This window comes from Globicephala melas, chromosome 10 (genome assembly GCF_963455315.2).
Source record: "Globicephala melas chromosome 10, mGloMel1.2, whole genome shotgun sequence".
Classification (NCBI taxonomy): Eukaryota; Metazoa; Chordata; class Mammalia; order Artiodactyla; family Delphinidae; genus Globicephala; species Globicephala melas.
The window spans coordinates 80,994,197-81,007,885 of NC_083323.1; the positions used below are offsets into that span (position 1 = coordinate 80,994,197).

Below are 13,689 nucleotides of genomic sequence, written 5' to 3' on the forward strand. Positions count from 1 at the left end.
GGTGTATAGTAGGACCTTGTTGGTTGTCTATTTTATATATAGTAATGTGTATATGTCAATCCTAATCTTCCAATTTATCCCTTCTCCCTTTACTCCCTGGTAACCATAAGTTTATTTTCTACATCTGTAACTATTTCTGTTTGTATATAAGTTCATTTGTATCATTTTTAAGATCCCACATATAAGTGATATCATATGATATTTGCCTTTGCCTGACTTACTTCACTTAGTATGATAATGTCTATGTCCATCCATGTTGCTGCAAATGGCAATATTACATTCTTTTTTATGTCTGAGTAATATTCCCTTGTATATATGTACCATATCTTCTTTATCCAGTCATCTGTTGCTGGACATTTAGGTTGCTTCCATGTCTGGCTGTTGTAAATAGTGCTGCTATGAACATTGGGGTGCATGTATCTTTTCGAATTATGGTTTTCTCTGGATATATGCCCAGGAATGGGATTGCAGGATCATATGGTAGTTCTATTCTTAGTTTTTTAAGGAACTTCCATACTGTTCTCCATAGTGGCTGTATCAATTTACATTCCCACCAGCAGTGCAGGAGGGTTCCCTTCTCTCCACACCCTCTCCAGCATTTATTGTTTGTAGACTTTATGATGATGGCCATTCTGACTGGTGTGAGGTGATACCTCACTGTAGTTTTGGTTTGCATTTCTAGCTAGTTTTTGTTTGCATTGAACAACCTCTCTGATGTCTGAGCAGAGACCTACATGCATCAAGGAAGACGGCCCTGAGGCAGAGTCAGCTTGTTATGTGTGAGGAGCAGCAGGAAGGCCATTTTGGCTGAGGCAAAGTGAGGGAAGGGAGAATACAGGAGAAAAGGCCGGGGAAGCTCAGACTGTAGAGATTTGTAGACCCTTGAATTTGAATTGTGCTCTAAGTTTGATGGGCAACTTCAGAGGGTTTTGAGAAGGGATCAGTATGATTTGATAACTTTGGCTGCTGAGTGGACAGTAGTGAACATGTATGTGGACATAAATGTTAGAAAGACCATAGAAAGGAGGCTATGGCAGGATGGAAAGATGGTGTTGGACTAGAATAGAAGTGGTAGAAGTGGATGAATTTGGAATGGTACTGTCCTGACTCATAGGACTTGGATGTGAAATGGGAAAGAAAGAAGAGAGTCAAAGATTATTCCTGGGTTTTGAAAGCAGTTGGGTGAATGTGGTGCTATTTATTGAGGGGAGAAAGACTAGTGGATAAGTAGGGTTGTAGGGACAATCGGGATTTCTGTTTGGGCACATCAGGTGGGAAATGACTGTTAGGCATCCAGTTGGGGATGTTATGGTGACAGTTGGATATGTGGATGAACTTAGGGTATTGTCAGGGTAGAAATATGAATGTGAGAATTGGTGCATAGGAGACATGAATATGATCACTTAAGGAGTGATTGTTGATTGGGAAGAAATGACATCTAAAGACTGAATCCTGGTTGCACCAACATTGAACACCAAGATAGAGCAGGCCCCTGCAAAAGAGTCTGGGACAGAGAACCAGTGAGTAAAGAGGAAAACCAGGAGAATACGTTGTCTTGGAGGCCAAATGAAAAGTAATTGTAATTGTTTGTTGGCTTATATGATATATTTCCTAGATAGCTGCTGTTCATCGAGGACTGTATGTGCTGAGTGGTTTTCCATGGACTACTTTCCATGTAGAGCGACTTGTGCTTAACCATGACACACAGTGTTACTCCATTAATTAAATATAAAACACCATAATTCTATTCCAGTATAAATGGGGATTCATGATAGTTTTTATCAGTCCATTATAATTCTCTAAGAAACTTCTTGCTGTGCTGTAAGAAATGCCTGTATGTGTCCTGCATGAACCGAGGCTCAGAGGCCTCTTCCTTTTGACACTCGACTCGTGTGGTGTGTAGAATGGTGTCTCTTTATTTGGGGAAAGGCATTTTCCTAATCTGTGGAAAGGGTTTGTGGATTTTGCCTAGATTTTTGGCATTTGAAAGAAGATGTTTAGTAGTAAATACCCTAGAAATCTGTTATTCTGGTTCTTGGGGCATTGAAATTAATTTGAATTTAAGGACTATAGTTTAAGATCCCTTCTCTTGATATTTGCAAATCAGAGGGTAAATTATTTCTTTTATACATTCCTATTATTGGATACATAATGTAAACTGTGAGAAAATATAGTTTGTTGTTAAGCACGATTTGATGACAGTGATGGTTATACTACACAAGATACCTCTGAGAGAATTTGTTAGAATGAGCTTTCTTCATTTCTCTCAACTCTAAAAGCCCTTCTCAAGGAATCATTTTTGCTTTTACTAGCACTAAATGTTTATTTAATATCATTCTCTTGCATACATATGGGAGGACAATGCTTTTATAGTAAAACACTCTTTAGATTTCTTTGGAGCATAACTATACTTGCAAGACAAAAAAAAAAAAGTACTATACTTTTTGTCAATGTTGCCTTGAGGTACATTTGAAAAAGTGAATATGTGGCTTTATTTACATTACATAAAACAGAAAAGAAAGAATGTACCTCTCAGGGATACATTGTTTGCTCATAAATATTGCCAATATGCGAATGTAATGGAATTGTGCCTGGATTCCACACTGTTTTGTAAAAAGTACCAGTATAGAAAACCATAATCAGGGAGATTAATTAATTTGCGTAAGATTCGTGAGTAAGTCAGTAGCATTGCGAAGAATTAAAGTGCAAGGAATTAGTCTTCCTATCTTTTGCACCACTCAATTATTTATTAGTCTGATGAACTAATATTTTAGAAAAATTGTTACTGAGGTTAGAATTTTGGTCCGTAAATTTTTTTGAAGTTAACACTTCTGTAGGGGCTCGGTCTTATAGGTATTCTTTAAGGTAAGTAAACAAAATAAAGAGTTGAAAATAAATTTTTAAAATAAAAAATAATAAAGTAGGGACAAAGCAACATCATGTGCCTCTAGATGTGACGTCCTGAGAAGGACACAACATTGTCTATTTAGTATTCCTGACAAAAATTCATAATCACCATCTAATTATGAAGAAATATCAGACAGGTACAAATTGAGGGGGGTATTTTATAGAACAACTGGCTTGAACATTTCGAAAATGTCAGTGTTATGAAAGATAAAGTTTGAGAAACTGTTTCAGAATAAAGGAGATAAAAGAGACATGACAACTACATATAATATGTGGTTTTGGATCAGGAAAATTATTATCTACAGAAGACGTTATTGGCACAATTGGTAAAATTTGAATATGGATTGTACATTAGGTTGTAGTGTTGTATCAGATTTCCTGAATTTTATAATTGTACTGTACTGTAGTTATGTAAGAGAATGTACTTGTTTTTAGCAAATACATGCTGAAGAAGTGAGAGTTAAAAAGGTCATGATGTTTGGAACTAACTCTCAAAGAGTGCAGGAAAGATTGTGTGTGTGTGTGTGTGTGTGTGTGTGTGTGTGTACAGAGAGAGAGAGGATGTAAATGTGGCAGAATTTGTGAATCTGATAAATGTGGGCAGAGGGTGTTATGATGTTCTTTGTACTATTCTTGTAACTCTTTCCATAAATTTGAAAGTATTTCAAAACAGAAAAATTAATGACTTAAATAATTAGCCAAGTAAGAAAATGATTTATTATGTGTAAGATGACATTTCAAACTTACAGCATTATCTTGCAACTCTTCTAGGAGATGTGTCATTATAGCTGAGTTCTCTTAAGCTATAAATTCCTAAAAAAGCCCTATTAGACTCTATAAATTCTTAGCAAAAGAAGCAAGAGACAACACATTTCTGGAATTTCCATATGTGGAGACAGGATTGTCAGGCCTGGGAAAAATTCCTGTGGTACAGGGTGAGACTGAGGCTGATGGCCAGAGAGGAAATCCCAGATTACGGGAAGTACCTGGAGAAAAAAGAATTGTTATGTTATTCTAAAGGACGAGTCAGGGAGCTGTAGCAATATTGCCACAGTATAATACCCGGTGTAGCACCATCTTGGCTATGTATATTAAAAGTGTTTGATTATATTTTCTTAATTTTAATGAAACTTTATTTTTATTGGCAGTCATTTGCAAAATACAATTTTTTAAAAATAGGAGGTAATTTTGTAAGCACTGTTGCTGGACAGGCCAGCTCTTTCAAGTAAATGATAACAGCTTTCTTTTCTCATACTGTGTCTGGAAAATTCTGTGCAATAGAACTATGTCTTTTTTTATCCTTTTGATTGACTTACCACTTAAGAATTCTGCTCCAGCACAGTTGGGGTTGGACATTCAGAGAAATGTGTCTGGTCATTGTTTGGCAGGTCAGACCCAGGGGAGCGGAAGAAGAGAGAGGTGTGTGGAGAAGGTGAAGGCTTACGGTCCCGGAGTTCAATTCCATGCCGGCCTCAGTGGCGCCTGTCTTAAAATAGGGTGTGCACACAGCATTCATATGTTTTTCTGGGAAATCCTGTAGGCTTAGATGCCAGTGATTCGTGTTTGAGGCAATGGGGATGGCTGCCTTGGAAAGTGGCAATTACAGAAGTTTTCCTCTTCTGGGTCCTTGGTTACAGTGCAGCCCTTCACGTCACTGGGAGTTGTCCTCATCCTAGAGCTGGTTGGGAGTCTGAGTCTAGCTCCCAGGTTGTGTCTGTTCACCGTCACGGTGGCTTTTTAGTTGGCATGCTCAGCAGAAATTGATAGGTTCAGAAGCAGCTTCTCATTTTCGTGCCCTAGAGGTGGTCCATTCAGAAAATTATCCAGGCACACTCACACGGAGACAAAAGGAGCTGGCACTGCCCTGGCCTTTACTGTAGTGAGGCAGAAGATTCTCGTCTTCAGAGCTATCAACTGTCAACTTTTCATTCACTATGTACTCACTTAAGAAAAGAAATACTGTTTTCAAACAAGTGTATTCACTCCCAGCAGGCTATGTTGTTCAGTCAGTGTGCTTTGCCTAATACCTGTCATTTACTCTCAGTGATTTAGAATTCACAGGCACCATTCAGTGTAATTGATCTTTAGAATCGAAGGATTATGTCAAGCAGTGCTCTTCTTTGTCATGTTTAGAAGTTAAAAGCAAATGCCATATACAGGCTGACAAACTGGATATTGTCAATATATTTGTGAAAGTACATTTCACAAATATAAAAAATTATGCGTCTCTATGCTTGCTGAAGGATACACAATCAAGGATTGATACTACTACAGGCATACCTTCTTTTATTGCACTTAGCTTTATTGTGTTTCACAGATATTGCATTTTTTACAAACGGAAGGTTTGTGTCACCCCTGAGTCCAGCAAGTCTGCTGGAGCCATTTTCCCAACAGCATTTGTTCACTTTGTGTCTCTGTGTCACATTTTGGTAATTCTCAGAATATTTCAAACTTTTTCATTATTAATATGTTTGTCATGATAATCTGTGGTCTTTGATGTTGCTCTTGTAATTGTTTTTGGCCACCACTAGCCATGTCCACATAAGCCGGCCAACTTAATCAATAAATGTTGTGTGTGTTCTGACCGCTCCACCAACCTGCCGTTCCCCGTCTCTCCTTCTCTCCTTGGGCACCCCTATTCCCTGAGACACATCAATATTGAAATTAGGCCAGTTAATAACCATACAGTGGCCTCTGTGTGTTCAAGTGAAAGGAAGAGTTGCACGGCTCTCACTTTACATCAAAAGCTAGAAATGATTAAGCTTAGTGAGGAAGGCATGTTGAAAGCCAAGATACACTAAAAGCTAGGCCTCTTGCACCAGTTAGCCAAGCAGTGAATGCAAAAGGAAGGTTCTTGAAGGAAGTTAAAAGTGCTACTCCAGTGAACATATGAATGGTAAGAAAGGGAAACAGCCTTATTGCTGATATGGAGAAATTTGTAGTGATCTGGAGAGAAGATCAAAGCAGCCACAACATTTCTTTAAGCCAAAGCCTAATCCAGAGCAAAACCCTAACTGTCTTCAATTCTCTGAAGGCTGAGAGAGGTGAGGAAACCGCAGGAGAAAAGTTTGAAGCTAGCAGAGGTTGGTTCATGGGGTTTAAGGGAAGAAACCATGTCCATAACATTGAAGTGCAAGGTTAAGCAGCAAGTGCTAAGGTAGAAGCTGCAGCAAATTATCCAGAAGACCTAGCTCAGATAATTCATGAAGGTGGCTGCACTAAACAACAGATTTTCAGTGTAGACAAAGCAGCCTTCTATTTGAAGAAGTTGCCATCTAGGACTTCCATAGCTAGAGAGGAGAAGTCAATGCCTGTCTTCAAAGCTTCAAAAGACAGGCTAACTCTTGTTGTGGGCTAAAGCAGCTGGTGACTGAGTTGAAGCCAGTGCTCATTTACCCTTCTGAAAATCCTAGGGCCCTTCAGAATTATGCTAACTCTACTTTGCCTGTGCTCTAGAAGCGCAACAACAAATCCTGGATGACAGCACATCTGCTTACAACATGGTTTACTGAATACTTTAAGCCCACTGTTGAAACCTACTGCTCAGACGAAAAGATTTCTTCCAAAATATTACTGCTCATTGACAGTGCACCTGGTCACGCAAGAGCTCTGATGGAGACATACAACCAGATTAATGTTGTTCCCCTGCCTGCTAACACAGCATCCATTCTGCAGCCCATGGATCAGGGAATAATTTTGACTTTCGAGTCTTATTATTTAAGAAATACATTTTATAAGACTATAGCTGCCTTAGGTAGTGATTCTTCTGATGGACCTGGGCAGAGTAAATAGAAAACCTTCTGGAAAGACTTCTTATTCTAGATGTCGTTAAGAACATTTGTGATTCATGAGAAGAGGTCAAAATATCAACATTAACAGGAGTTTGGAAGAAGTTGATTCCAGCCCTCAGGGATGACTGTGAGGGGTTCAAAACTTCAGTGGAGGAAGTAACTGCAGATGTGGTATAAGTAGCAAGAGAACTAGAATTAGAAGTGGAGCCTGAAGATGTCACTGAATTGCTATAATCTCAAGTTAAAACTTGAACAATTGATGAGTTGTTTCTTATGAGAGAAGAAAGTGGTTTCTTGAGATGGAATCTGCTCCTGATGAAGATGCTGTGAAGATTGTTGGGATGACAACAAAGGATTTAGAATATTATATAAACTGAGTTGGTAAAGCAGTGGCAGAGTTTGAGAGGATTGACTCCACATTTGAAAGAAGTTCTACTGTGGTTAAAATACTGTCAAACAGCTACAGAGAAACTGTTCATGAAAAGAAGATTGATGCAGCAGACTTCATTATTGTCTTATTTTGAGAAACTGCCGTGACCACCTGAACTACCACCAAGCCCCACCCTGATCAGTCAGCAGCCATCAACACTGAGGCAAGAGCCTCCACCAGCCAACAGATCGTAATTCCGTGAGGGCTCAGATGATGGTTAGCATTTTTTTTTATGATTAATGTAATTTCATTCATTTATTCTTACATTTATGAATTTATCAAATGACATGTTATTTTGAATACACTCTGTGGAAAGACTCAACTGTTATTAGGACAGGCATGTCGTGCAATGTTTGAACATGGGTAGACACTGACCTTCTTTGATGCTAAAAGAAAATAAACAATCCAGAGGGTGAGCAATTTTTAGCATTAAAGTATTTTTTAAGTTAAGGTGTATACATTTTTTTTTTTACACATAATGCTGTTGTACACTTAATAGACTAAACCATGGTGTAAACATAACTTTTATATGCACTGGGAAACCAAAAAATCTTCCTGAGACTCATTTTTATTGCGATATATGATTGGCCGTGGTGGTCTGGAACTGAAACTGCAGTATTTCTGAGGTATGCCTATACTAATGTGATTAATTAAGATCACTTATTGCAGGTGCGTGGGTGTATTTTGTTCTACTAGAGAGTCATTTCAATGGTTGGGACAAATGTGAATCGTACTTATACATTCTCCTAAGAGCAGCATAACGTGTTAACTCGGAAAGGTGAGAGTATCATCTCCATTTGAGCAGGGTATAGAACTTGACACAGTCTGGAAATAGCTTAAGTCTAATTTGTTGTTTAGTTATCCTGTCAATATCCTTTCATTTATCTGTTTGTTGTTTGAATGGAACTGGGGTTCAAATTTAAACCTCCAAAATGGAGCAATAAAGTCTAACCATTGAGTAAGACTTGGGCTCATTCGGGTGTCTAGGTCACCACTGTCATTTCTTCTCACAATTGCCCCCCAACCCTTGAACTCACCGCCGTTTGAAAAGACAATAGATCAGAAAACTGCCAAAAGGTCAAATAAGAGCCGAATAGTTTCTTTTCATCTTCTACCATTTTGCTTTTTCGCAGCTCCAAGTTCTTGGGAGTTTCTGTAGTCAATCCCTGAAAGGTCGGCCTGTTCCCAGTCGGTAACCAGATAATCTCTTTTTTTGGCATATGTGTTATAATATTGAAGAAGAGAAATCACCAAAAAAAAAATTGATGGAAATTCCATTTACTTTTAGGATCTCCTTTCCTTTGAGGTTTCAGAGTGGGAGCTGAAGTGCCTTTGGTCTTAGAGAATAACATACAGGTAACCACAGCAGCCCGAAATTATCCTCCTGCCCTAAAAGGATTCCAGCTGCACTGGTGACTCACGTAGCCCTGTGGGCCCAACCCAGGGTAGAGAAGAGATAAGGAGGGAGGGTAGTAGAGGCACCTTGGATACACAAATGTCCAGTAGTACCCCTTGCCCCAGAAGATTGGGGGAGGAGAATGAGGGTGTGCTAACTCCCCATCTAGTGGCAAAGAACCAGCTGCTTCTTCAATTTAACTTTTTTTTTTTTGCCTTGGCTGGGACTTCACATGATCCACCTTGAAATGCTTTTCCTGGCAGCGTAGTTGCTTTTTAAAAGGAGAAGGGAAATTGAGATGGAAGGTGGAGCAGAAACATTTTTTAATAGTGTTCTATGGGTGGGAAAGGAGGAAAATATTTGCAGCAAAAAGTCTGCCAGAAAATAGTTTCTTCCTTTATAAAATCAGGAGGTTAATCTAAATGTGATCTTTACAGTCTCTTTCAGTTCAAAGCTGTGATTCTTCGAAGATTAGTATGTAATTCTCATTCGCTCACTCAATGGTATTCTTTTTAATGTGTGTTGCAAAAGACTCCTTTTAGCAGATATCCATGAAGCATGACTGCTGGTTAAGAGCTGTGATTGCTCTTTGTAAAGACACCAGCTACAATGCCTTGAAACCAGGAGCCTTAGTTCACTTAAAATATCAAAAAAATCAAGCAAGGGCTTCCCCGGTGGCGCAGTGGTTGAGAGTCCGCCTGCCGATGCAGGGGATGCAGGTTCGTGACCCGGTCTGGGAAGATCCCACATGCTGCGGAGCGGCTGGGCCCGTGAGCCATGGCCGCTGAGCCTGCGCGTCCGGAGCCTGTGCTCCGCAACGGAGAGGCCACAGCAGTGAGAGTCCCGCGTACCGCAAAAAAAAAAAAAAAAAAAAAAAAGCAAGTAAGCAAGCAAGAAAGGCTTACCTGTGTGCAAGTTGGGACTCCGAGGACGTGTATATGTGGAGTTGGAGGATGAGAAAGAACAGAAATGAGGTTTAGTACAGTGACCATCACCAAACAGCAGGTAGCAAAGGTCCAGGCAGCTTCATTTTAAGGACTCTCTCTAATGTCCCTTCAGCTCCTGTCAATGTTTCATCAGACTGAGCTCCTTCCAGGTCGGTATAAACGACATGAGTTCACAGCACAGCTCACAGTGCTCAGAAGTGTCAGGCAGGTTGGCTTGCCGGAGGAAGATGCCACGGTGACCAGTCATCATCTGAACATCTCTTTCCTGGACTTCTGGACTTAATTTTTCCCACCACCATTCTGCCCCTCGTGATGCTTCTTTTTGATGGTCCTGCCTCATCTCTGCTTCCAGCCTGTCCCTCGCCTTCAGGCAGATCTGTCTCATCCACTCTGGGTCTCGTTCCTCACACCTGCCTGCTCCCATCAGCTTCTTCTCCCTTCTGCCTACACCTTCTCCCCATTCCCATCATATGCTTCTAGTAGAGGGAGCTGGAGCCTCAAAGAGGCGGCCGGGACACGTGTGCAATCCTGTCCACAGTGATAGGTTTCTCTTGTCCTCTGTGTGTGTGCCCTGGGTCAGATGAGTGTGTTCTCATCATGCCTTGAGATTCGTCTCCTGACAGCAACTGCCCAGGATCTCTGGAGGTCCTTAGTGCAGGTTGTGTTCCCCAGGAAGCAGACTCTGAACAGAGATGAGCACGCCGGAGGCTTATTAGGGAGAGCTCTTAGCATCAACACTCGTGGAATGGAAGGGAAAGAAGCAGGCCTGGGCCAAGCGAGAAATTGGGTTGTGTTGTGGTCTTAGTGGGGAGCCTCTGGGTGGTGTGAAGTTGGGGTGTCCTTTCAGAGTTCTCTCTCATTGGAGTGAGGGGGCTGAGTTTTTATGGCCCCGTGGGCTGCCCTGGAATGGGGTGTGGTCTTGCTTGAGGCAGCTGTTTTCAGACCAGCCAATCCCCAGAGGACTGACTTTTGAGGGCTGTCCCCCAAGTGGCACTGCTAGCAGCTGAGGCAATAGTCCTTCCTTCCTGAAAGGGAATCTGGGCAGGACCATCACAGCATCCACTACAGATATTTTCCAGAGAAGTACCAAGACTGGAAAAACTGTAGGTCAAGATTAAGATCTCATAGGAAATAACAGATTAGGAAGAAAAATAAAAATGATTCAGATCTTATAGAAGATAGAGATTAGGGAGACAAATAAAAACAACATTAAGACATTTAAATGCACAGAAAAATTCTAGAGATGAAAAAAATTTCTAGAGGCTACCTACTTCCAAATGCCCCAGAATCACTGGCATCAGAAATCTACTCCGGGCAGCAGGTGTTTTATGGAATCCTTTTCTTCGGATGTGAAGGAAGATTTCTGTGATATTCTGATCTTCTGAGTCTGGTTCTCTTACCAACTTTGTGCTGTGCTGACTGCACCTCTAAGTCCTTTCTGGCTTAATGTATAATGTCTTTTACACTTTTGTTATATATTTTTTTCCTCCTTAAGCTTTAAGGTTACCAAAGCCTTAAGGTTACCTTAAGGATCCTTATGTGGGAATGTGGAGAAAAAGCCAAAAACAGCGTCAGGGAGAACAGCAGGGAGTGAAAAGGAACATCCAACTTCAAGATATTTAAGTGGTAACAGTTTTAAGACTTGTGTTTCAAACTTTGCTTCTGAGACAATCCCAACAACGGTTCACGAAAGCGAGATTCTTGGCTTAAATTTTTTTTGAAAGCCTTAAGGTTACCAAAGGCTTTCCCCTTTGGTAACCATAAGTTTGTTTTCTATGTCTGTGAGTCTGTTTCAGTATTGTAAATAAATTCATTTGTATAATATTTTAGATTCCACATGTAGAAGTTTTAGAAAAAGTGCCTATAACTGTCAGGTTTTCTCTTAGTTATCAGTGGTGCCTGGGAGGACTTGTTTTCCCCCTCTGGGCCTAGTCTTCTCTCTCTGTATCAAGAGGTTCTCAAACACATGATCTACGCTAGATCATGTCCCTTTCAAAAATCAAATGAAGGTAAAAAAATAGGCAGAGAATAACTGTGTAATATGTCTATTAAATAGTTAATCGTGAGTGTCCACCATTTGCTAGGCCACACATTTGACAGAGGATTACTTCAGAAGGGAATCTATTATTTATATTTAACGCCTAGCACACATCAAAGTCTTGCATATTTTTATCTGAAATCCTTGTCACAATCCAGCAAGTAGGTTTTGTGGCCACATTGTGCCCAGGACATGTGCTCGTACAGAGGGTAAACACTTGCCCTGAGACCATACAGCCTGTAGCTTGCTGAGCCACAGTTTGAATTCAGCTTTCTTTTTCTTTTTCTCTAGTTCTTCACAAAAGCCAACAGCCCTGCCGCGGATGTGCTTTCGGCTGTTACACTACTTTCTGTACAGATGACTTCTTCATCTGCAGGGACTCTGCTTTCTACTTTTTCCAAGTTTCCCAAGGAAGTTTAACATGAAACAGTGGGTGTTTATTAAAGAGTTTTGATTTAACTTGAGGTGACTTCGCAAGTCAGATCCAAAAAAAAAATTTAAGCCAAGAATCTCGCCTTTGTGAACCGTTGTTGGGATTGTCTCAGAAGCAAAGTTTGAAACACAAGTCTTAAAACTGTTACTGCTTAAATATCTTGAAGTTGGATGTTCCTTTTCACTCCCTGCTGTTCTCCCTGACGCTGTTTTTGGCTTTTTCTCCACATTCCCACATAAGGATCCTTCTGAATCACATCCTCTACCTCTTACTGGTTATCATCATCTCTTAGAGAGTAACAACCCAGTTCCCTAAGAAGCCCACAGGTCTTCATAATCTGCATTAGACGTCTCTAGTTCTGTCTCTTGCTGTTGCCCCAGTAATACGAAACAATTTTATCCTCCAGGACACTTTGCTATGAGCTACTTCTGTATTTCATATATACTTTCATAACTCGCTTATCACTAGGATGAATGTATGTGCCATGCCTTATATAAACATGCATTTGAAGGACAAAAATATTTAGAGACCCTAATATTCCAAATGTATGTTGGTGACTTTTTTTTGTTAGTGTTGAAATTTTTTATGTCTGTTTTTCCTAGTAGACTTATGAAGGGCTCCATGACTCTTAGAATTACTACCTAGAAAATTCAATAATAAAGATTCAAAATTATTGACTGAGAGAGCCAGAAGTGGGGAGAAAAGCTATGAAAATGCATTCTGTTTCTGTTTCCATAGCTGACTTGTACCATGCCTAACATAACATGCATACTTGGCTTTCAGAAGTATTTACTGAGTGACATATATTTGATGAATGTATGTAACCTACATGTTTTATATAAATATGTATTTGAATGATAAGGATATTTTCTAGATCATGACATCTCAGATTTATAATTGTTTTTCTTTTATTACTTAAGAACTTTTAATCTGGCTTTCAAAACTTCCAATGAATGGGAGATAACATGACAAATGCCAGTTCATGTTAAAATACTTCCTGGTATTTTGTTTCTACAATTTTAGTGATTAATGTTATACCTTTTCACAATCTCTGCACCATCTCTTTTTTATAATTGATGTATAGCTGATTTACAGTGTTTTGTTAGTTTCTGGTGTACAGGAAAGTGATTCAGTTATAAGTGTGTATATACACACACACACACATATGTGTAATATATTCTTTTTTATATTCTTTTCCATGATGGTTTATTACAGGTAGATATTGAATATAATTAGTTCCTTGTTCTACACAGTAGGAACTTGTTGTTCATCGGCTTTATATATAATAGTTTGCATCTGCTAATCCCAAACTCCTAATTTATCCCTCCTCCCCCGACCCTGGCTTTCCCCTTTGGCAACCGTAAGTTTGTTTTCTATGTCTGTTTCAGTATTGTAAATAAATTCATTTGTATTATATTTTAGATTCCACATGTAAGTGATATCATATGGTATTTGTCTTTCTCTTTCTGACTTACTTCACTTAGTACGATAATCTCTAGGTCCATCCACACTGATGCAAATGGCATTATTTCATTCTTTTTTTATGGCTGAGTAGTATTTGGTTGAATATATATATACCACATCTTTTTAATCCATTCGTCTGTGAGCATTTAGGTTTGGTGCACCATCTTAACAGAATAATATGGTTCAAATATTCCCTTGCTAACTGTGTAGGTTCATAAATTTCAGGAGGATTTAATGGGTATGATGCATGCATAACTTCCATATTACACTAAGTCAGGAAGCA

At 39.6% G+C, this 13,689-nt stretch overlaps 1 protein-coding gene across 3 annotated transcripts in view; it reads left to right on the plus strand.

The window, feature by feature from the left end:
* The window catches only part of ITPR2 (inositol 1,4,5-trisphosphate receptor type 2), a 527,210-nt gene that overhangs the window by 184,991 nt on the left and 328,530 nt on the right, over positions 1–13,689 (plus strand). The window lies entirely within an intron of this gene.